The sequence below is a fragment of the Ochlerotatus camptorhynchus genome, unplaced genomic scaffold, assembly GCF_037179485.1.
Source record: "Ochlerotatus camptorhynchus isolate MF236.1 unplaced genomic scaffold, CSIRO-AGI_Acam_v1.1 ptg000199l, whole genome shotgun sequence".
Lineage (NCBI taxonomy): Eukaryota > Metazoa > Arthropoda > Insecta > Diptera > Culicidae > Ochlerotatus > Ochlerotatus camptorhynchus.
The window spans coordinates 193,317-215,547 of record NW_027040689.1 but is presented as its reverse complement, the minus strand read 5'-3'; the positions used below and the strand labels follow the sequence as shown (position 1 = coordinate 215,547).

Below are 22,231 nucleotides of genomic sequence, written 5' to 3'. Positions count from 1 at the left end.
CTATTGAGAATCAGGTTACTCAGAATTATCTGAACATGTCCTCTAGGGAAAATATTTTTGATGATTCCTGGGGGACTGATTTGGACGAATTAAGATCTATAACTAAAAAAAAAATCAAAATATGAAAGGTCTTGATGAAATGATGATGCATTTTTTTATATCCTCATCAAAAAACGCCCAGAGAGCATGCTTGGCATGCACAGTTGTACACACCAACTACTCATTTGGTAATAACTTTTCACTCAGATGATGAAATTTATTTTTCTTCAAAGTAATTGATAGATTAGCTCATAGTTTACTATAGATCTGCGAAGATTAGGTAAAGCTTGACATTTGAATCAACACTTATCAATTTAACACTTAAATTCCGAGATGTGTAGTGAGCATTTCTTACCTCATTTTTACAACGCAAAAACAAATACAGTTTACTACTAGCATTAACATCTACTTTTTTTACATATCTATAACAAGCTTACACGCTATTCTATCTACTGCTTCAAAAAGAACTATCTTCCGTCAACTGTGTGCAAAGTTATTAGCAAATGAGCAGTTCGTGACCAAAACTGTGTATGCCAAGCATGCCAGAGAGAACCTTGTATTTCTTTGTAAAATTATTTAACAGATGTTTTCAATAGGCATACTTTCCTGATAAATGGAAAAATGCAAAAGTTGTTCCAATTTTGAAGCTGGATAAAAATACAGCTGAAGCTTTTAGCTACCGTCAAATAAGTTGCTTTCTTCTTTTGAAAAAGTAGAAGAGTCTGTGCCTAGGGGTACGAACGGAGGCTTGACGTAGGACCGCTAGTGGACGGAACAAATATGTTGATTATTTAGTTCTTAACTCTTTCCGTTTTTGAATTGGTGGCCCTGAAAAGGGCCGGTTGTTTTTCAAATGGTGGCCACACCAGGGCAAGTCAATGTCGACCGGATGACGGCAGTCTAGTCATGGTGCCTATTGCTGGAAGCCTTGACAGATATACCGATTTATCTGTAATGATACAGATTTTTCTAAAAAAATTGATACAGATATCTGAATTTACAGATTAGATTTTTTTTTACTATACAGATTTTTCAGATTTTTTAAATAAGTGGAATATTTGTTTAACTCTGGATTGTATTATTTAATATCTATAAAAAAATCCATTCTTCCTTTTGAGTAGGTACAAGAACCTAACCAAATACCAATTTTTCACTTTTTATTTTATTATCTTCGTTTATTTTAAACGGACTTCGGATGCTTAGATGTTCTGATTTCTTATTGCTTAGAAGGGACTTAGATTGGTTAGAATGGACATTAGTTTTTCATTCTTATTGTTTAATTAACCATATCACAGGGTGTAAGGTACTATTTTTTAATTTGTCGAATCAGTAAACAAGCCGTTTTAATAACCCACAAGCTGATTGATTACAGTTTGTGAGTCGAAGAGTCAACTGGATATTTTGACATTTGACTAGCGTCATATCAGAGATACAAAATATTCTATGCAATTCTACCAAACATCCAAATAAAAGTTATGTGTTGTGACAAAATACAATAAAGTTGATGACGATTGCAAATAGAGAAATACACATGAAACCATCCCAAAGTTTTTCACAAAAAATTCTGATTACACTTAAGTATATAGGTTCGAGCAACAGCAAGCGAATTCAATTTCTTTTTAATCTGCCAAATAAAGTTGAAATTTGGTTTGATTAGATGAATTTGAGAAAATGAAACATAAAGCATAACATTTTACAACAAATAATTCAGAAAAATTAAATTCTTGAAAAAAAAATTACCTGACAATGATTTTTGTAATCTCGGGCATGACACATTCAAATTTTGCGAAAATGTGATTGTTTCTTCATTAATTTTTTTTCCGGTTTGTCTCTTCATTGATTTTTGATTTATTGGTACTTTTAGAAAAGATAAAAATCACTCAAAAAAATCTAGATTCAGGATTTAAGGTCTGTTGAATAGATTAATTCTTTAGAAAGCAAACTTAAGTCATTCTTCAAGATGAAGCTATGAACTATTTCTGAACTTCAAATGAAATGAAAGTATATTTACGACGATCCGCAATAAGACCATACTATGGTATTTATACAGATTTTTGTCAGCTAGAAACTGATTTATAAAAAAATTACGATGAAAATACAGATTGAAAATGGAAATAATGTGGCAACACTGCGTCGTCTTTGTATTGGTGCGATGCATGCTGTTCCACTCATGCGTCGTGTCCGACGCTTATCCGTCAGTTGCTCGAAAGCAAATGACGAAAAACCGATTTGACAAGCGTTTTTATTATCGCTGCTTCCTCCCTTCCTTTCATTGGTGAAATGGTGAGAACAACCCAGCATTGACGCGAAGGGAAATTATTGACAATAATATTGATGATGTGAATTCAGAATTCAGTCTGCTTATGAGTATGCGCCATGTGTTTGATTTGCGCTCGATTGTTGCGTCCTGTGTTTGGGATTTTTCGTTACATGTCTGAATTTTGATATTTTTAATGTGACTCCCAGTATAGAAATTAAAGACTTAGTCCTACGTCAAAAATAAATTTGGATAGAATGATGCTTCACATCAATACGAACTCGATTTTTACAGATGAACAGTTTGGATTTCGCCATGGGCATTCAACTACTCATCAACTCTCAACCAATTTAATTCGAACGAACAAATTTTAAGGCTGCTCAACTGGAGTTGCCCTTCTAGACATAGATAAAGCATTCGACAGTGTTTGGCTAAATGTTTGATTGCCGAAATGAAAAAGTTTGATTTTCCACTCTATATTATGAAATTAGTTCAACCAACAATCAATACGTAACTATCGATTTTAAATTGGTTCACTACTTGACTAGCCTATTGATCCAAAGCAAACGATTAACGTACCCCATTCTAGTCGAAATTCTAGTACTACACCATGTTTGTTTTGATTTGCCATGAAAGTTTGACAGATAAAATGAGGGGTTCATGGATTTTTCTATGTTTCCAGGGGTGAATCGATTAGCTTGGGACCGAAGATATTACCAGAGCTGAGCCAAAAAGTTGAGCACTTTTCTTCGGGACCTACTAGTCTTAGAGTTACCTCTATGATTCAACATTGTTTACGACTACCTGTTAGAGCTGGAGTTCCTCAGAGTAGAATTCACTTCACTTCGGACCTCTCTGATTTGCCTCAGAGTTACCACAAATCTGTGTTCGTTGATGACACAGGAATTTCCGCTAAAGGAATAAGTCTTCATGTCATTTGCAGCAGACAGCAAACAGTTTAGATAGATTCTTCCCAGCCCTTCCAAAACTCGACTTATATTATTTCCACATAAGCTCAGAGCTTCCTTTTTGAAACCTTGTGAGTGAAATATCTTGGACTAGTACTCGACCAAATTAACTTTTAAAGATCATATTGAGGGCATCCAAGCCAAATATAACTAATACTTGAACAAATATATACAATGTTTTTATCTTCTTACAGGAAATCAGAACTTTGCCTCAAGAAATAACTTCTAATATATAAACAATTTTTTAGACCGGCCATGCTTTACGCTGTGCTAGTTACTGCACTGTCAGCAAAAAAAACACTTCAGATGAAGATGATTATGAAGATGATGACCTCCCTGGTAGAGTACTACCGAGGACAGCGTGTCTACTCATTTTACTAAATGAAATTCCCTGAGTTTTCCAGGATTTCCAGGACTACAACGGAACATTTAATACTGTAAATAGGATTTATTTGAGAAAACAATAAAAAATCTGCCACAAACGTTTTTACTTACCTAAAGTGCCATAAACAGTTTTAAATAATATATAAAACTTGCAATCAAAACTATTAAAAGTTGAACATTTACTAAAAAAAATTAAAAACTTAGCAAAATCATAAAATTGTTTCATAGATGTAAGGATAGTTCTTTTTTTCATTCGAGATTCTTAACTGAAAACAAAAAAATAAATAAAAAGCTACCTACTTTTACCAAAACATGTATAGTTAATAATTATATTATTAGTATAATTTAAATTAATAGTAATTAGTGCATTTCTTAAATTCAAATGCTTTAATTTTTAACAGAAATGCTGCTATTTTTAGGGGTGCCATTTTTCAACAAAAGATCTACTCACGTATTATGTTTTTCCATGTATGGGCATTATCCATAAATGACGTAGCGTATTTTTGAGTCATCTCGAAGCATATTTTACTACACCTAATACATAGCTGGTCACAACTTCTGAAATCCACTCTACCCTGAAATCCTACGTCATTTATGAATGTCATGAAAGCGTAGAAAGGGGAGTGCAAAATCTTGAATTACCTGGTAATATTTCAAACGAAGGTAAACGAGTTCCAGGAAATAATTTGTTTTACTAAGGTCGAGTTATCGCTTTTCAACAAAGTCTAAGATAACATAAATTTGCAAAATCATAGAATACAAAAAAATAATCTCGGTTCAAAATCTAAAAACAAATCCTGGTGCCAGAGATCTAAAAAAATAAAGCCTCAGGCACTTGATTTTGTTCGAAATCTTAAAAATATTTCAAAGTATGGCAGATAGCAATGAAGCTTAAAAGTTTTTTTCTAACGAGAACTTTTTTAAGAATGAGATATCAAAGTCTCGAAATTTAGATTTTTTTTTCTATCCTATATCTGGGAATTTAAAGAATTTATTTCGAATTTTCTCAAGGATTTCTTTAGAATCATCTCATAATTTATTCAGAGTTCGTCTCAGAATTTTTATCTGGCAGTCTCTTACAATTGACTCCATAATACCATAGAGGTAACTCTTAGACCAGAAGGTCCCGCAGAAACGTGCTCAATGTTTTGGCTCAACTCTGGTACTCTGAGGCAAGACATAGCTTATGAACCTGGACAATTTTGATTTCATAAGATTCTTATGGATTCCATAGGCATGCGTTATGCATTCCATAAGCACGACTTATGAATGATTATCCTAATACATTAGGTACTACCGAGTGACTTTTATACACCTTTAACCTATTATATTTCCCAAGCGTTGATAGACATGGAAACAAATCACGGAGTCAATAATCTGAACGCTCAGAATTCGAATCCGGTCTGCTACTTTTTACATTACTTTTTTTTTAAGTTACATAAGCTAACGTATGAATTCTATTTCATAAGCCAAACTTATGATTTACATAAGAAATCCTTTTGTCGAAATTTCATAAGTAATTATTATGGAATTCTAACGTTCCTTTGCATCAGTATACCTTCTTCGGTCCCAAACTAATCAATGCACCCCTCGAAACATAGGAAAATCCACGAACCCCTCATTTTATCTGTCAAACCTTCATAGCTAATCAAAACATACAAAGTGTAGAACTAGAATTCCAACTAGAATGGGGTAAGTTCATCGATGTACTTGGGACCGATAGGCTAGTGTGAGCCAATTTCATAATACTCTAGAAATTATCTATAGAAGGTTTAATTTTCTCAAAATAAGGGAAATGGCTCTAATGTTGGCCTATAGATCTAAGATTAGGCCCATCGCTAAAAATCTGCTGTTTATCAATTTAATCTAGATGAACGCGTCTAATGGATATTTTTTGGGCGCTATTGAAAATTTAGTCGATTGCTGAATTTATGAATGGGCCCACATTAGGGGCATTTAGGCCGACATTACATCCATTTTCCCTACTAAATTGGGATTGCTGGCTCTACCCCGTCTAGAAAAATGCTATTTGGAATAACTGCTGATTGAAAAATAGCCATTTGGTATAACAGTTTTCACGAATAGCTCATGTTCAAAAGAAGGGAAAATATACATAAAATAATGATTTACCTTCCTTATTCTGTTGAAGTACAGCTGAGATGGTAAAATATCTATTTATCGGAATAAGTAAACAAATTCTACATTTATCATGCTAAACGGCTTTATACCAAATTGAATTTTATGCCAAACGTCATTATGCCAAATAGGGTAGAGTCCGGTAATCTGACCGATTTTAATCCGAACACTTTTGAACCCCGCTAAGTTGCGAACTAAAAATGGCTCGAACGTCAAGGTTGTGAGTTAGCGTTACGTAATTTTAAGGGGGAGTCAAGCAATATTCATTGTTACATAGGGAAGGAGGGGGTCCAAAATCCACGTTTTTCGCGTTACGTAATTTCTGTACCGCGCCCAACCCTAATTAAAATACAATTTATCACAAAAACAAAACAAAAATCAGATAACGCTATGTTAATCAACCCAAATAAAAAAACAAATAGTAAAAAGCGAACAGAAAAAGGCTTAGCAAAATAAAAATGGTAAACGCTCCTATAGTTGCGTTACGTTAGAAGCGTTAGGTTTCTATAGTTGTGTATGGAGACTTCATACACAACCTAACGCTTCTAACGTAATGTAACCATAGAAGTGTTTACTATAATATAAAAATATATAAGTAAGTGTTGGCTATAATATATAAATATATAAGTACCAATTCCGATTTATTCCCACTGGTTTTTCGTCCACGCCTTCGACACTCCGCTTTTAGTTGCTCTTTAGTTAAATTTTCTAGAACATCATTACGCTGGGGTCTATTAACAAGATTATTCAAACTATGTTCGCTGTTGTTAGTTACAGACGATGGTTGTTTTGCTAATGTTGTTGTGTTAGATCCTTGGGCGCCTTTTTTGCCTACAGGCATGATCAAGTGTTAATTCTAGAAAGACAAAATTAAATAATAAATCAAGCAATTGTACAGTAAAAGTGGGACGTTTATTTATCTTAAGGTAATTGATTCAAATATCAACGTTACATTTTATAAATTTTAAATTTCAATGTTTAATTAAAACCCTATTTAAACCTTAGTTGATACCTTCATAATATAGAGAAATGGAGTTAGGGAGAATATCGAGTAAGGAGAGTTAACTGTACATCATTTCGCAAGGGTTCCATTAAGTACTAATAATTTTAATATCTTTCAATTGAAGGCGATCCAGTACTTTTTATTTATTTATTTATTGTTTTCAATCAACAGGCTAATTTAAGCCCCATGACGAATACTAATTTTAAAATAAATAAATAAATAAATAAATAAATACACTTAAGTCTATTTTTACATGATTTCTTCTTTTTACAACTGAGTCGCAATTTACACGGTATTAACGATTTCTCGATAACGATACAACCTATCCTATTGACTTGATTCGAACTACATTATCCGTTTCAAGCCATTAGTAATCGAATGGCATGCTTAAAAAAGTCACAATTTTGTGTGTATAGCATATTTTTTTTATATATTAGCATCTGAAAAATTAAAATCTTAGTAGGCTTTTTAACACGGTTCATATCTCCCATGTAAAAAGAAAGACCTGGGTGTAAATAAATAAATTTACACAAATTTTCTAAATTATGCAACTACAACTTCCAAAAGTTTGCTTTAGTAAACTGCTGTAATTTAATACGCTTCGGGGTTCTTTAACCAGTGGCGTCCCGTAACCTCACTTTTTACCTGTGCATAACGGGTATTCAACTCTACACATATCAATTTGTGCCGAATACTATATCTGTGCCAAGCGTGTCGAAGTGCCGCAATCAAGGTGTTAGTCTCAGTATACCATGAGTTTGCAACCCCTGCAGTTATGACTTTTGAGATTGTTTGTTTACAAGTTCAATCTCTCATGGATGGTTCATTGAAAAACGGAAAACGGAGATGTGAACATTCATTAATTACAATATTAATGGTATATGAGTGTCCTATTGAAAGTAAAATGAGCGCGTGTGGTGAGTTCATTCTTCCGCTTGGTTGAATGATGCAAAACGAGTGTGTCCATGAAGGAACTGACAAACACGATCACAGTAGTAAATATATTTTGATTACAGCAAGGATTACGAGTTCAAGCACTACCACATCATCACAAACATCGCTTCATATCTTTGAGTTCATCTCGGAAAAGGCAGAATTAGAAAAAAATATGTTTTTCCTAAATTTGCTCCCTGATTTCAAAAAATAGATATACGATCATGTTTTTTTTCCTTGGCTTGTTTTCCGTCGATCTTGTTTTCCATGCTGAGCACCAATGCTACCGACGCCAGGCAAACAGCTCCCACACCTGGACCCTACCTATCGACCCATCAACTCATGAACCGGGGACCAACGGCTTTACTTCAGAGATGTCATGCCTAAGAACATCCCGGCGGCGCCGACTGGGATTGAACCCAGGCCTTATTATCGATCATGTTGATAATGCTGATGATGATGATGATGATGATGTTGCTTTTGAAATATATTTCTGAACAAGAAACAATTACATTAGAAGCTGTGTTTAAGATTTATCTTCTATAATGTTTGCAAATAGACTAGGGTGTGCTTGACAAAAATAAACCTTTTTTCGGCGATTTTACACAAATTAATTTTAATATCACTTAAAAGTGGATGCACTTCAATCGTGTCGAAAATGTGGTGTAATTTTACTTGCCAAGAAGGACAAAATTATCATGAATACAGTGCATGAACTGACATTACGCTGCTTTTACTGCATTTGTTTATTTTTGCGGCCATAAAAAATTACATGAGATTTTCGACATGATTGAAGTGCATCCTCTTGGATGTAATATTAAAATTTATTTTTTGCTGTGTGAAATGTAAGCACAAATGTTTGCTTGTCGATGAAAATCATTCGATAAGGTTAGTTCTCCAGCGGACTGGCAAGTTTGGAGCCAAACGAAATGTCAAAGCCAGAGCCAATCGAGCAGCGCCTATCTTGATTACAATGGCAGTGTTGTTGTTGTTGTTACCCAGACAACCAGAATGCACGTATATTCAAAGTTGTTTTCATGATATACAAACAAAAAATTCGTATAGAATGCAAATAAATGGCTTATACGTACCAAAGTGGAGGCCATATACGTGCATTTTGTAATTTAATTTTAAACGAGTTGATTTAACATCATATACGATGTAATCCGATTTAATTTGTGATACAGTACGACAGAAAAATGAGTCATCGCATATAGGTCGGAAATTTGCGTTCTATACGATTTAACTTAAACTTAATGCGAGGTATGCCATTATAATATGCGATTTTGACTTAAACTGTAGCAATTTACGAAACTGTTTGTACATTGTTATACTGGTTGTTTGGGTAGGTTGTCAAGGCAGTTTATTTTGAATCCGCTCTTCTCTTATACTTTACCCTCTCTACCCAAAACCATAATGCCTCTAGGGTTTTTGTGTTCAGGGCATAGTAAAGGAACAGATGTGAGTAGACAAGATCGTTATCGACCTGTAGATTATAATTACTACAGTTTATGATATTGATATATCCTTTAAACTTCATTTGCAACGGGCCGGGGTCGGTATCGGTCTAGCCGGAAACATCACAACAACAAGCTGCAGCTTACCGCCGCAATGTTCTGACTTCTCTGCTATATGTATCGCTGCTCGGATCGACCGATCCTGGTCCTCACGGAATTGCAAAGCGTCAAACAAGCCCTGACATCCGAGGCCCGTACTCATCCCTGGGTACAGGCGACGATGAAGTCCACGCCACCAAACACGCTGCTGGGTTCCGGGACACTGCGGAATACCAGGCAACTCTGAATCTGACTTTCTGGCTGGGGCAGGACCATCTGCCCCTCGCTATACCAACGAAGCACCGTTACACGATGTCAAGCGATGGATCGTGAGCAAACTGTGGGAAGCTTGAGACGCGGAGTGAGCCCAAAACCGCTCCCTCTTCATCAGACGGATCAAAGGGACGATGAGGAAGTGGACAGAACCGTTGAATCAGCGGGATCAGAAAATAGTGTCGCGTTTGAAGACCAGTCACAGCAAGATCTCACACAATTTCGGTGGAACGCTCGGTGGAACGCCGTTCCACATAACTTGTGTCGGTTGTAGAACACCAACCTCAATCGAGCACATTCTATGCGTATGCACTCAGTATCAGCACCTGTAGGAACCCCACGGACCACCAAATAGCATACGCGACATGCTGGGTGATGATCCCTCCACACTGGCAGCAGTAATGCGCTTTTTAAAGGATGCTGCATTGTATTTTAAAGTTTTGTCTTTTTTTAAATTCCTTTCCTGTAGGGACATCTCGGTTTGGAGCTCTGTCTTATTCAAACTTTAATGTTTGTGTTATTAATATGCTTAATGTGGAGAATAATTTGGCCATACCTCGGGCCATACATACAGATTTAATGCCATATTCATACTCGAATCGGTTGAAAAATACACTTAATCTTCTATCTATTATTCTATCTAGTTTACTCGATATCTATCCATTGCAAGTAATATTTTGATAGGGAAGAGCGCTACTTCGTCGTAATCGCCCATTTCCGTTCTATCAAGCAGAAATCATCAATAATATCAATGATTTCACAATGCACAAAACAATAATACGTTTGTTCCGATGCGTTAGTTCATTAGCTACAACATAAATCCTATTAGAGCGCATTATATGCATATTTACGCTCATTGTTCTCCAAACAAAAGAAGTGCTCCTAGCGTATCCCCTTTTTCTCCGTTTATCCGTAGGATGAAGAAAATTTAATGGTGTTTCAATGCGTTTGGACGTAATTAAAACGCGTAGGACGAATAGAACCAAGAAGCAGTGTTAGATTTTTAATAATATCTCAACATTGTTTGACTCTTTATCAAATCCAACGGTACGTATGGAAAGGTGGATAAATTTAGAAGTTATCTTTGGTGAAAACATTCCATGTTTTGTTCAAACCCTTTCCAAAAAGCGTGGTAAAGTGCGGGATGTCCTTAGTAGGACGGAAATTAGATCAAAAACCCTAATTGTTTATGTTGTGAGAGTGCACAGGTAGATTGAGGTTAAGGAAACGCCACTGTCTTTAACACTAGAAATACTGGGAGCAAAATCCTAACGCGGAATACCAGGTTCACGAATCACTCGGTCCTAAATGATCAACTAGCTGGATCTCGGTGGTTTCGCAACCAATTTTTAAAATTCATTCACCAATGTTTTACCAATCTCCCCAAGTAACCATAGGCACGTTATTTCGCCTTTTTGGCTATATACAACTGAACAACGGCTACACCAGTGTTTGCACCCAGACAACCAGAATGCACGTATATACAAGGTTGTTTTCACGATATAGAAACATATATACAAACCAACAAATCGTATAGAATGCAAATAAATGGCTAATACGTACAAAAGTGGAGGCCATATACGTGCAAATTTGAATTTAATTTTAAACGAGTAGATTTAACATCATATGCGATTTAATCTGTAATAACAAATTCACTTTGAAAAGTCTTACGATGTAATCCGATTTGATTTGTGATACAGTACGACGGAAAAATGAATCATCGCATATAGGTCAGAAATTTGTATTCTATACGATTTAACTTAAACATAATGCGATGCATGCCATTCTTATATGCGATTTTGACTTAAACTGTAGCAATTTACGACAATGTCTGCAAATTGTTATACGACTTCTGGTTGTCTGGGCAAGTTCTGATGAGGCCCGTACATAGCCAAAAAGGCGAAATAACGTGCCTATGGTTACTTGGATCATCTAGTTAACACCTACTGAACATTTGTGTTTTTAGGGCTGTTTAAATTTACTATGAAGGGCTGTGAGTGTAAAAAGTCCCAAATAAAACTACATATTATATAATAGGTATACATAATTTTACTGAAATCGTCATCTAGCTCAACAGTTCTTCTAAAGATTTCACGATTTGAGATTTTTTTTTTTGACATCCCTACTATAAAGAACGAATGCATACAAGCAACTAAGCATGCCGATCGACAGCTCTTTCTTCATGGTTTCTCTTGCAAATATTATGTATAGTCTCACCATGGAGCATTGACCATATTGGTCGTTCCAAGACCACCAGGATGCCCCAGAGGGAACCTGTAGTAGAGGAAAATTGTAGTTTTTCACCAAAACATGCCTTTCGACTGCTCTATCTTCATAGTTCTTCATGCATAGCCTATTTGTGGTCTTGAAATGGACCAGTAGCTATATTGGTCACTCCGGGACCACCTAGATACCCCCAGGGTAACCTATGGTAGGGGACAATTGAAGTTTTCACCAAAACATGCCTTTCGACGGCTCTATCGTTATGGTTTTTCATGAAAAGGCTATATATAGCCTTAAATGGAACATTTACTATATTGGCCACTTTGGAAGCACCAGGATGCCCTCTGGGAAACTTGTAGTTGGGGACAATTACAGTTTTTCGCCAAAACATGCCTCTCGAAGGCATCACCAAAGCATGCCTTTCTTCATGAATAGGCTATTTATAGCCTTGAAATGCATCATTTACCATTTTTCCTACTTAAGAACCACCGGTATGCCCCCGTGGGATCCAGTTGTAACCGAAAATTTAAGTTTTTCAGCAAAACATGCTTTTCGACGGCTTGTTTTCGTGAAACATAGTTTTTCAAGAATAGGCTATTTATAGTCATAAAATGTACTATATTAAATTAGCCACTCCATTACCACTAGGATGCCCCCGAGGGAACTTGTAATAAGAGAAAATTACAGTTTTTGATTATGTTCTGTTGTTGCAAGCGTGATTGTCAATATTTTCGTGTTAATAAAAGTTAATTTCGACAGTGGCTACTAGAGGATAGTACCAGTCAGTTCGATAATCATGTGAAAAAATTTATGCTTTCCTGTTTATCGATATATGTAATAATGCTTAAGATTTACATTTACCAAATACTCTATACTGAATCGAAGACATCATATCATCTTGATTTGTTGTCTTCGACTGAATATGATATTTATCACTGAAAACGAAAGATGTCGACCCCTGCCAGATTTATCGAATGGTGAAGCCCCTACGTTGTTGATATTTTTTCTATTCCTTCCTTTCGAGAGACAGCGTACCTACTCGGAGGATTGTAAAGTTAAGGCCGGCGCACAATAGATACGTTTTCAGGTTTTTTGACAGTTAGCCCATGCATTATCTGTCAAAAAACCCGAAAACGTATGCATTGTGCGCCGGCCTTTATACCAACAATCAATTGGAAACTAACGATTTTAAATTGGCTCACTACTTGACTAGCCTATTGATCCCAAGCAAATCGATTAACGTACCCCATTCTAGTAAAAATTCCAGTACTACACTATGTTTGTTTTTTTTCGCTATGAAAGTTTGACAGATAAAATTAGGGGTTCGTGGGTTTTCCTATGTTTCGAGGGGTGCATCGATTAGCTTGGGACCGACGATAGTACCAGAGCTGAGCCAAAAAGTTGAGCTCGTTTCTTCGGGACCTTCTGTTCTTAGAGTTACCTCTATGGTTATACCAACAATCAATACGAAACTAACGATTTTAAATTGGCTCACCACTTTAGTAGCCTATTGGTCCCAAGCAAACGATTAACGTACCCTATTCTAGTTGAAATTATATTACTACACTATGTTTGTTTTGATTCGCTATGAAAGTTTGACAGATAACATCAGGGGTGTGTGGATTCATGCAGAACATGCAGGGGTGAGTGAAATAGCTTGGGACTGCTTGGGACCGTTGTTCTGGTACTGAGTGAGCCAAAAATAATAATGATTTTCTTCGGGACCCAGTGGTCTTAGAGTTACCTCTATGGTTATACTGCGCATTCCCGTTTTTGGGAACACAACCTCGTAAGTAATCCTCGAATTTGTGCAACAACGCTTGAAAAATTCATGTAAATGTATGCGATATATAGCCCACACGTAGTAGGGTAAACGCTCCTATAGTTGCGGTACGCTAGGTTCCTATAGTTGTGTATTGAGTCTCCATGCACAACTATAGGAACTTAACGCTTCTAACGTACCGCAACTATAATAGCGTTTCCCCTAAACGGTATATTTATCCGGAATTTACGGAATTGAATTCAACTGACTTGAACGCGAATTTAACGTGTAAACCATGCCATTCAACTGACTCGATCAACTCACTTGAATTAAAAAATTGAATTGAACTGAGTTGATCATTTGACTTGCCTAGTCTAAACCCAACTTAAGTGTGGAAATGTGGATGAAACGCCGGAGCACATGGTTTTCAACCCAATGTTGCAAATTTTCGCATCAATGAAAACTCAGTACCAGTATTTGAGAGATACAACTCACCATGTTCATTTTCCAACCAGGCTCTCACTACGAATAGGACAGAGGCAATAACAAAAATATTCCGACTCAACTCGGCGGGAGAACAGACAAATGCTGAGAATGTGTTCATCTAACCAGACTTTCTCTCTCTCAGTCATTGACAGGGTGGCAAGTGAATTTCCATTATGAAATTCCTGGTTTTCCTGGTCAATGATTTAAAAATTTCCTGGTTTTAAAAAACAATTTTTAATAAAAAAAAATTAAGTGAATCCTTGTACCATCATTCTTCGCGCAATGCGGAATTTCACAAACCAAAATAGGTATTAAGGTTCTTGTGAATGCTCGTGAAATCTTTATCTGATTGTTTGCTGTAAAGAAGCTGGTAGGGAGCCGTGCTACTTCGTCGTATCATGGCGCTTATTTCCGTTCTATGTGCTAAAACTATAATAGCAAAAACTATAATATTGCAAAAACATCTTTGCTTACAAGATTAATTACGATTGACACTGAAACATTTGCGATAACCCGTAAAATGAGCGATTTTAGGGGTATATGACGAAGAAAAGCTGAGATACGACGGACTAGCGCGGAGTCCTATCTAATGTCTGAAATTTAAAGATCTATAAGCCCCTAAATCTTGAGATTTCTGTTTTTGAAACTGCGATTTTTTTACTTTATTATTGCGATTTTTAGTTTATCTCAAAGTCAAATTGCGAAATGTGATATGAATGAGGACTCTTTAAACAAACCTTTGCTTCTAACAATTTTACGGATTTCCAGTTTGTTTAAATTTTCCGCAAATTGTCAACGATAAAGGATCTTATTTAGCAGAATTTTGATTACAACATGATTTCAAAATCATATGATTAATAGATTTCATAAACAACGCTGCTTTATTAACTCTTATTTTAAAAAGACTGACTGCTGAAGTTCATAGAAACTCCCTAAAGTTCGTAGAACTTCCCTGAAGCGTTAAGGTGTATTGCCTGTATTGCCTGAATTTTTTTCATGGTACTTCCCCGAAGTTCGAAGGACTTTTTTAAGATCTTAGGACTTCCCTGAAGTTCGGAGTTTTTTGAAATTCATAGAAATTTCTTAAATACCGTAGAAGTACCACGAAGTTCGTAGAAATTCTCAGAAGTTCGTAAGACTTCCTTCAAGTTCGAAGAACTTTCTCGAAGATCTGAGGACTTCCCTGAAGTTTGAAGGACTTAACTGAATATATGAGGACCCTAAATTTAGAAGAGCTTCCCTGAAGTGCATTAGGCTTTAAAAATCGAAGGGTTTTCCAAAAGTTTGTGGGTTTTCCCTTAATTTCTTGGAAATGACCTGAAGTTTGGAGAGCTCCCATGAATTTCGTAGGACTACCTGTAGTTCAATCGACTTCTCGGAAGTTCTAGGAGCTTGGAGAACTATGCTAAGTTCAGAGGACTTCCCAAGAGTATTGAAGACTTCTCTGAAGCTCGGAAAAAATCCATAAGTGTCATAGGATTATCCTTAAGTTTTAAGCAATGCCTAAATGTCGTAGAAGTTACATTAAATCTGTAGAAAATTCTGTAAAATTCGTAGTTATTCCCCAAAGATTAAAGGACTTCCCTGAAGTTCGTAAGGCTTCTCTGAAATTTGTAAAACTTCTCTGAAGGTTCGGAGAGATTTCCTGACCGTCGTAGGTCATCACAGTAGTTCACAGGATTTTCCTGAAACTTGTAAGACTTTCCCGAATTTTGTAGAAATTGTATGAAGTTAGAAGGCATTATCTGAAGTTTTTAGAAATAGAACTTTGTTATTGAACATGTTGAACAGGTACTTCAAAGTAATTACGCGTCGGCACTGCTTAAGTCTGCTATCAATTAAGTACAAAGCATACATGCAATTGTTTCGAGAAAAAAATTAAATTAAAAATAAATACAAAATATATTTACTAAATTCTCAGGGTAAATTTTGTTCATCAATGTTTAGTTGTGTGAAAGATTTAGCTTGAACGAAATGGTTAGTATAATATAATAGTAAAATATGCACTAAACACATTAAACTGTGTAGAACCCCCAAAACAGTCCATGAAGTTAATGAAGAGCCCCTATTTAATTATTATTGTTTAAAAATCCAAAAACAATCTATAACCCTGATTTGCATCTTGACATATAAAAGGATTTCCGGTAACTATAAACTGCATGTGGGCAACATTTCGTAAATTAAAAACAAAGCACTTCGTGAGCTAAAGCACTAAATTTAGTACATTTAATTTTATGCGACACTATTTTTTGGATTAAAATAGAGAGTGTCCATCTTTCCCTCACTGCCCTCAAGATGCCTCGTTAGCGCAAAACCGTCCATTTGTTGCAAAATATTTCGCCTCCCCGCAGCAAAATTTAGGTGAGCATTGCTTAGGCCCTGAACCATTTGGTGGATTATTTTAACTTTTGGTTAAAATTTGACAGATGGAAAATTATCGATTAACCCTGCTATCCAAGCGTGGTTGTTTCTGACAGACAAGAAGTTAAATTTTGACAACCGTGGCTGAGTTCTGCTCGAAATCCGAACGATCGGTAACACAGGGATTTTCGAACATAAGAAATAACTTTCGAAATGTCACTTTTAACTACGAGTTGAATTTAACTCGGCAAATGGTTCACAGCCTTAGTGGGTGAAGACAGCAAAATCTGCATCAGTAAGAATAACAACAATAAGCTTCACCAATGAAACAAAACGCGGACTGCGGCAGGCAGGGAGAAAAAAAAACTCTCTTTCGCTATTTTTGTCGTGTCTCCGTATCCGTACATAATAACAAGTAAAATCTTGCTGAACCATTGGCGCTGACGGCACCGTCGAAAAATTTGGAGTAAAGAGCTACAGAGTCGCCGTCAACGCCAATTGACTCACTCAATCAGTGATTCAAGCCACCTGAAACTCGAGCGGCACTCACTCAGTGCCCGAGTTTCCTCGGTATCGACATGGATTTATGCATTTCATAAAGGCGTAAACGTAAAGGGCACTCTTTCGCTCTTCTCTTGAAGCGGTAGGTGACTGATGAACAGAGACAGTTTTGGTTTGTAGTTCTCTCACGTGGAGATTATTGTCGGTTTCAAATCGCGACTTCGCTCATCAATCAGCAACATTGCTTCGACCGTCCTCAAGTAAAGCCCTACAGTAAAAGTATGGACGTCTGTCAAAAGTTGTTCCAATCGAACCGTCAAAATGCACCGCTTTGCTCGATTGGACCAGCTTTTTTCAGTTTTGTGGTGACAGTCGTCCATACTTTTACTGTAGGGCTTTATCCTCAAGCAGTGCGAAGGGAGATGCCTACCCTTAGCGCAGAGACTGTCGTCGAGGAAATGTGTCAAGAGGAGAGCATCTGGGATGCCGTCAGCAGGGTAGTCGCTCAAATACTGTCGGAGCTGTAATTTATGTGAAGAAACAATCAGCGAGCTAGCAACGCTGAGATTATAAGAGGTACATGCGCGAGTAAGGAGGTTTTAGTGGGGAGACATTAGGCCACTAGTGAATACTACACCGTGCCAGGGTGTAACATATAGGGTAATTTTTTACCGAACTTTCAACAGCTGATCGTTCGGTAAAACTTTGACCCTCATTTCAAAGGCAGGTTGACTTAATATTAATTTAAAAACACTGTCAGCCTTGTCTAAATAGTCGAGTCTTGCGAATGTGGTGAATTTTTTCTTGTTTTCAAGTCTTAAATCTAATCAGGCATTTTGATTTTTACCGAACAGTTCAGCTGTTGAAAGTTCGGGTAATAATTTCTAAGTGTGTATTGAAGTTTTCGTCTTTACTGTAATAAAAAACACACACATACATACATTTTCAGATCTCGTTGAGCTGAGTCGAATGGTATATGACACTCGGTCTTCCGGGCCTCGTATCGAAAGTCCAAGCGATATATGCATATATTTTAGGGTGGTTCAAAATATCGATTTTGCACAACCAAGCCCAATCGATTTCAAATCAGGTCCTGATAGTTCTCCCAAAATTTAGACGCGCTAACTTTCATACTGCCGGCACCGATGGTGTAGTGGTAAGCGTGACTGCTTTCTCACCCCAATGGGTCTGGGTTCAATCCCAGCCGAGGTCGGTGGGATTTTTCTGAGGCATAAAAATCTATGGTCACGTCTTCCTTCGGAAGAGAAGTAAAGCCGTTGGTCCCGGTCCATGTGTGTTGATAAATGGGTGCGATATCCTACGCAGGTGTGGAAGCTGCCTTCCTGCACATTCGATTGCCGTCAATGGATGGCAGTCGATGTCCGTCGGTGATTGGCACTAGATTGCGGAACAGAGACCGACGTTAAATATACGAAAAGAAACATTCATACTGGCCCTTTCTTGTTTATATGGGAATTATTATGGGAAATATTAACTTTTTGTTCTCATCGTTCTAACCCTTGATTAGTATATTAGTTTTAGATGATAGATGTATTCTTCAGTGATCGTCGAGCAGTTCAGTCCGGTGTCAGCTCGCTCTCTCGAGTTGTTCGAAAAGTTTGTGGCGATAGTGTTCGCGCTAGCGGCGCCGGTGGTAAGCGTGATTATCTCTCACCCCAGCAGGCCTGGATTCAATCCCAGTCGGCGCCGCCGGGATGTTCTGAGGCATAACATCTCTGATCACGCCTTCCTTCGGAGGGAAGTAAAGCCGTTGGTCCCCGTTTCATGAGTTGATGGGTCGATATGTAGGGTCCAGGTGTGGGGCTGCCTTCCTGGCGTCGGTAGCATTGGTGCTCAGCACGGAAAACAAGATCGACGAAAAACAAATGAAGGAAAAAAATAGTGTTCGCACTCTCTCTTCCGCGGTTTTTTTTTAGTGCGTGCCCCGAAATGGGGAAGCATCGCTCGCGAAGCCTGGTGAAGGAAGCTCGGGTGTATTAACCTACATTCAACAGGTTTGCTGTTCTCCCCATGGATGGGAATATCCAGCCAGCTGTGACGGAAAAAACGCAGCAAGAAGAGGAAGGAAACTCGGGGCCAGTCCGATGGCACGATTGGTCGAACGAACGAAGCTTTCGGTGACGCTGCCGAAAAATAAAATGCTGTCGATATCATCTTGAACCACTACGCCGGGGTCGCTCCTCCTTTACATCTGATTAAAATAACCCGTAACTACCTCCAGCAAAGGTCGTTTAAGGTATCGTTGATTGGTTGTCTTTCAGACACGTTTTCCATCCCAGCAGGTGTTCCGCAATGCGTTTGCTGGGCCCCTTGATTTACAGCATTTACACTTCCGACATTCCTCTCTTCGCAGACGGTTGCATGTTTTTCCTATTCGCACCACGTGGAAAATCAAAATCAATGCCTCCAAAACTCAAGCGATCATGTTGCTCCATCGGCAATCGCCCAAACTGAAACGGGCTCCCTTTTGTACTGTACTTATGGGCGCACACGGTGCGATTTGCGGACTGCAGAGAACATTCAACAGAGTTGCATATGTCTTCGACTTTCATCTCTCCCGTGATGCGCTTCGTCGAAAGGTTTCTTCTATTTTCCGGGAGTAACTGACTATAAGATATATGGTTTTAATGTTTTTTATGTTATGACCATGCTTGAATGTTTTTTTTAACCATAGTTGAAAAGGTTAACATCATTGGGGCTGTAAAACAACAATAAAACAATAAAACAAAAAAAAAGGGTTGAGTGGTCTGCCGAGGTAAGCTATCTCGGGATGTTGTTCGATAAAAAGCTCCTCTTCCGTTCGCATGAAGACAAAACTGTAGTCAAGTGTTCTGGCTTGGTTAGGTGTCTGTATCCGCTGATTTGCCGAGATCCCGCCTCTCAAGGGTGAACAAACTGACTGGCAGGCATTCCCAAAATAGATTCCAGAATTAACAAAATTAATACTCAATTTGCACAAAAATTTAATATATCAGAACATGCTTTGATAAGCAATTTGTAGGTGTATATAGTAGTTGTAGGTTAGTTGTAGTTGTAAATAGTAGTTATAAGTAGTTTCCTTTTTCCAATTGAAAACAAACCAATCCCACTAAGGTGGTCATTCTCTAAAACAGGCCTGATATGACTAGGAACTGTAACTAATAATAATTGAAATTCGAAAGAACTAAAGTTGAAAAGACGCATCTGTGTCACTTGATAAGTAATACATTTAAACACACAAATACAAGAAATGAAGATCATTTAAAGTTTAAAAAAAAATTGATTCTTCAGTTGTGTGTACTTGGCACTGATGAAGTCTGCTTGTAGTAGACTTAATACGCGTATATGTCAAAAGATGAGCAATTATAACGGAATTAATTGAAATAAACAAGACGCTCAAAAAGCTCATCAGGATCTGATTTAGAATCGATTGAGCTTGATGGAGCAAAACCGTTATTTTGAACCACCCTAATGTATACCCTTCTTTGTAAGACGGCTAAAACCAGGTTTTAAATTTTGGTGAAACTTGGGTTAAACCGGATTTACAATTTCTTCACATGCGCTTAAGTTTTAAACCAGGTTTACTCATATGGTTAAACCTTAGACCACATTATGCACTCAAGTTGAGTTTGTTTAGACTTGCACAATAAGGGGCCTGGTTTAAAGCCTATGCGGTGGTGAAGAAATTGGCCCTTAGTCTACTGAAGATTTTTATTATTCGTCCGTGCACCGTAAAAATAAATGTTGATTAATAGCTAGGTACGATGAAAAACTAATACTTTTTTGTTTAAAATCAGTTCTTCTTTAATAATGTGTTTTTGTTCGTTTCTTTATTAAAGAGACTTTCAGCCTTATGCTGGTTTGTTTTTATTCTTTAATAATGTATTCTTCCTTGACCTGGTAAAAAGTGTCAACTACAGACTAACTTTACACTAAATAAATAAAAATACAAATACTTAGAGCTAATCGAATTGATCAAGGATGATAAAATCAAATCAGCTAGGACAATTTGAAAAATTCATCTAGTAATGTCACCGGCGCATGTTCAAATAACTATAGAACAAGATCATTGAAAACAAAATTAAAATTGCCTTTTTTCAAAATGCTGAATGAAGTAAAATAAAAAAAGAAGACATCCAAAACCATTCTACCAAATGACAGTATATCAACATAATTATTCCAAGATGGGTGAATACCCCTGAAGATCAGCTGATATTTGTGTTTGTCTGTTTTACATTCATTTCGTTAACTTGACTAATTTTTACAGACTCTCGCATTTGTTTTGTACCGAAGGTTGAAACTAGGGTAACAAACCAAATAAGGAATCGCAAGGGTCAATAAGCTATAAAGAGTATTATTTTCTAATTCATGCTAATCATAAAGAACTGGTTTTAACACAAAATGTACGAAACAATTTTCATGGAATAAAACTGTTTCTCTTTTCGATTGTCAAGATGTTTCAATCAATGCTCGACAGCTCGTATTAATATTAATACACACGCATAGTTGCCAGCTTATGCTAACATTTGAATAATCGATCAATACTGTATGTCTAGTCAATCCTGGTTTTACTCTAATCATCACACCACGCCGCTCACAATGACAGGTTTTGCTTCCACTGAGTCAATGAAAAATCGATTGCATGACGATGCACTGCGGTGCCAGCAGGCTCATGTTTAGTTATTGATAATCTACTTACATTTTCGGCTTTGGCAAAATGATTAACAGCAAACAATAAATTCACAGCCGCACTTTTATGAATACAAATGCAATATTATCCAAAAATAACTCACAAAAATCACACCACTGATCATCCCACTTGACTTTTTCACGACTTTTATGTAAAACACTACACGGTAAATAGAAGAGCCACACATCAATGTGACAGTTCGACGTTCACGCTTAGATGAAATCATTTTTTGGTATAACTTAACTTGGCCATGCTTCAGATGAAAATGAGCACAAACGACTCAATCAAGAGCAAATTTTCATTACGTCGAAAGTAACATTTGAATCGAACCGAACCAAATATGGAGGAAAAATCGTTACCTTAAGGTGATTACCATGTGTATGCTACTGAATGCGGGCTTGGATTCAAGATTCTATGGAGAAGCGGTGTTGACGGCAACATACGTTTAGAATCGTCTTCCGACCCGGTCTATCGGTGAGTCCGTTCGAGAAGTGGTATGGGAGGAAACCGAACTACGAACTTTGCAAGATTTTTGAATATGAGGCATGGATCCTAGTGCCAGCAGAGAAAAGAAAGAAGATGGAAGTAAAAGCAAGAAGATTACACTGATAAAATTTCAAACATTGTTTTTATGTGTCGCGCACATTAATTTTTGCAAT

General features: G+C 37.0%; 1 long non-coding RNA gene across 1 annotated transcript; it reads right to left on the bottom strand.

Moving 5' to 3' along the window:
* Nucleotides 1–6,452: 6,452 nt before the first annotated feature.
* Nucleotides 6,453–21,669, bottom strand: LOC135702814 (uncharacterized). The gene is made up of 2 exons (XR_010517720.1): nucleotides 21,582–21,669; nucleotides 6,453–6,640 (listed from the first exon to the last, which is right to left on the bottom strand). It is a non-coding gene; the product is annotated as an uncharacterized LOC135702814 (long non-coding RNA).
* Between the last annotated feature and the right edge of the window lie 562 nt (nucleotides 21,670–22,231).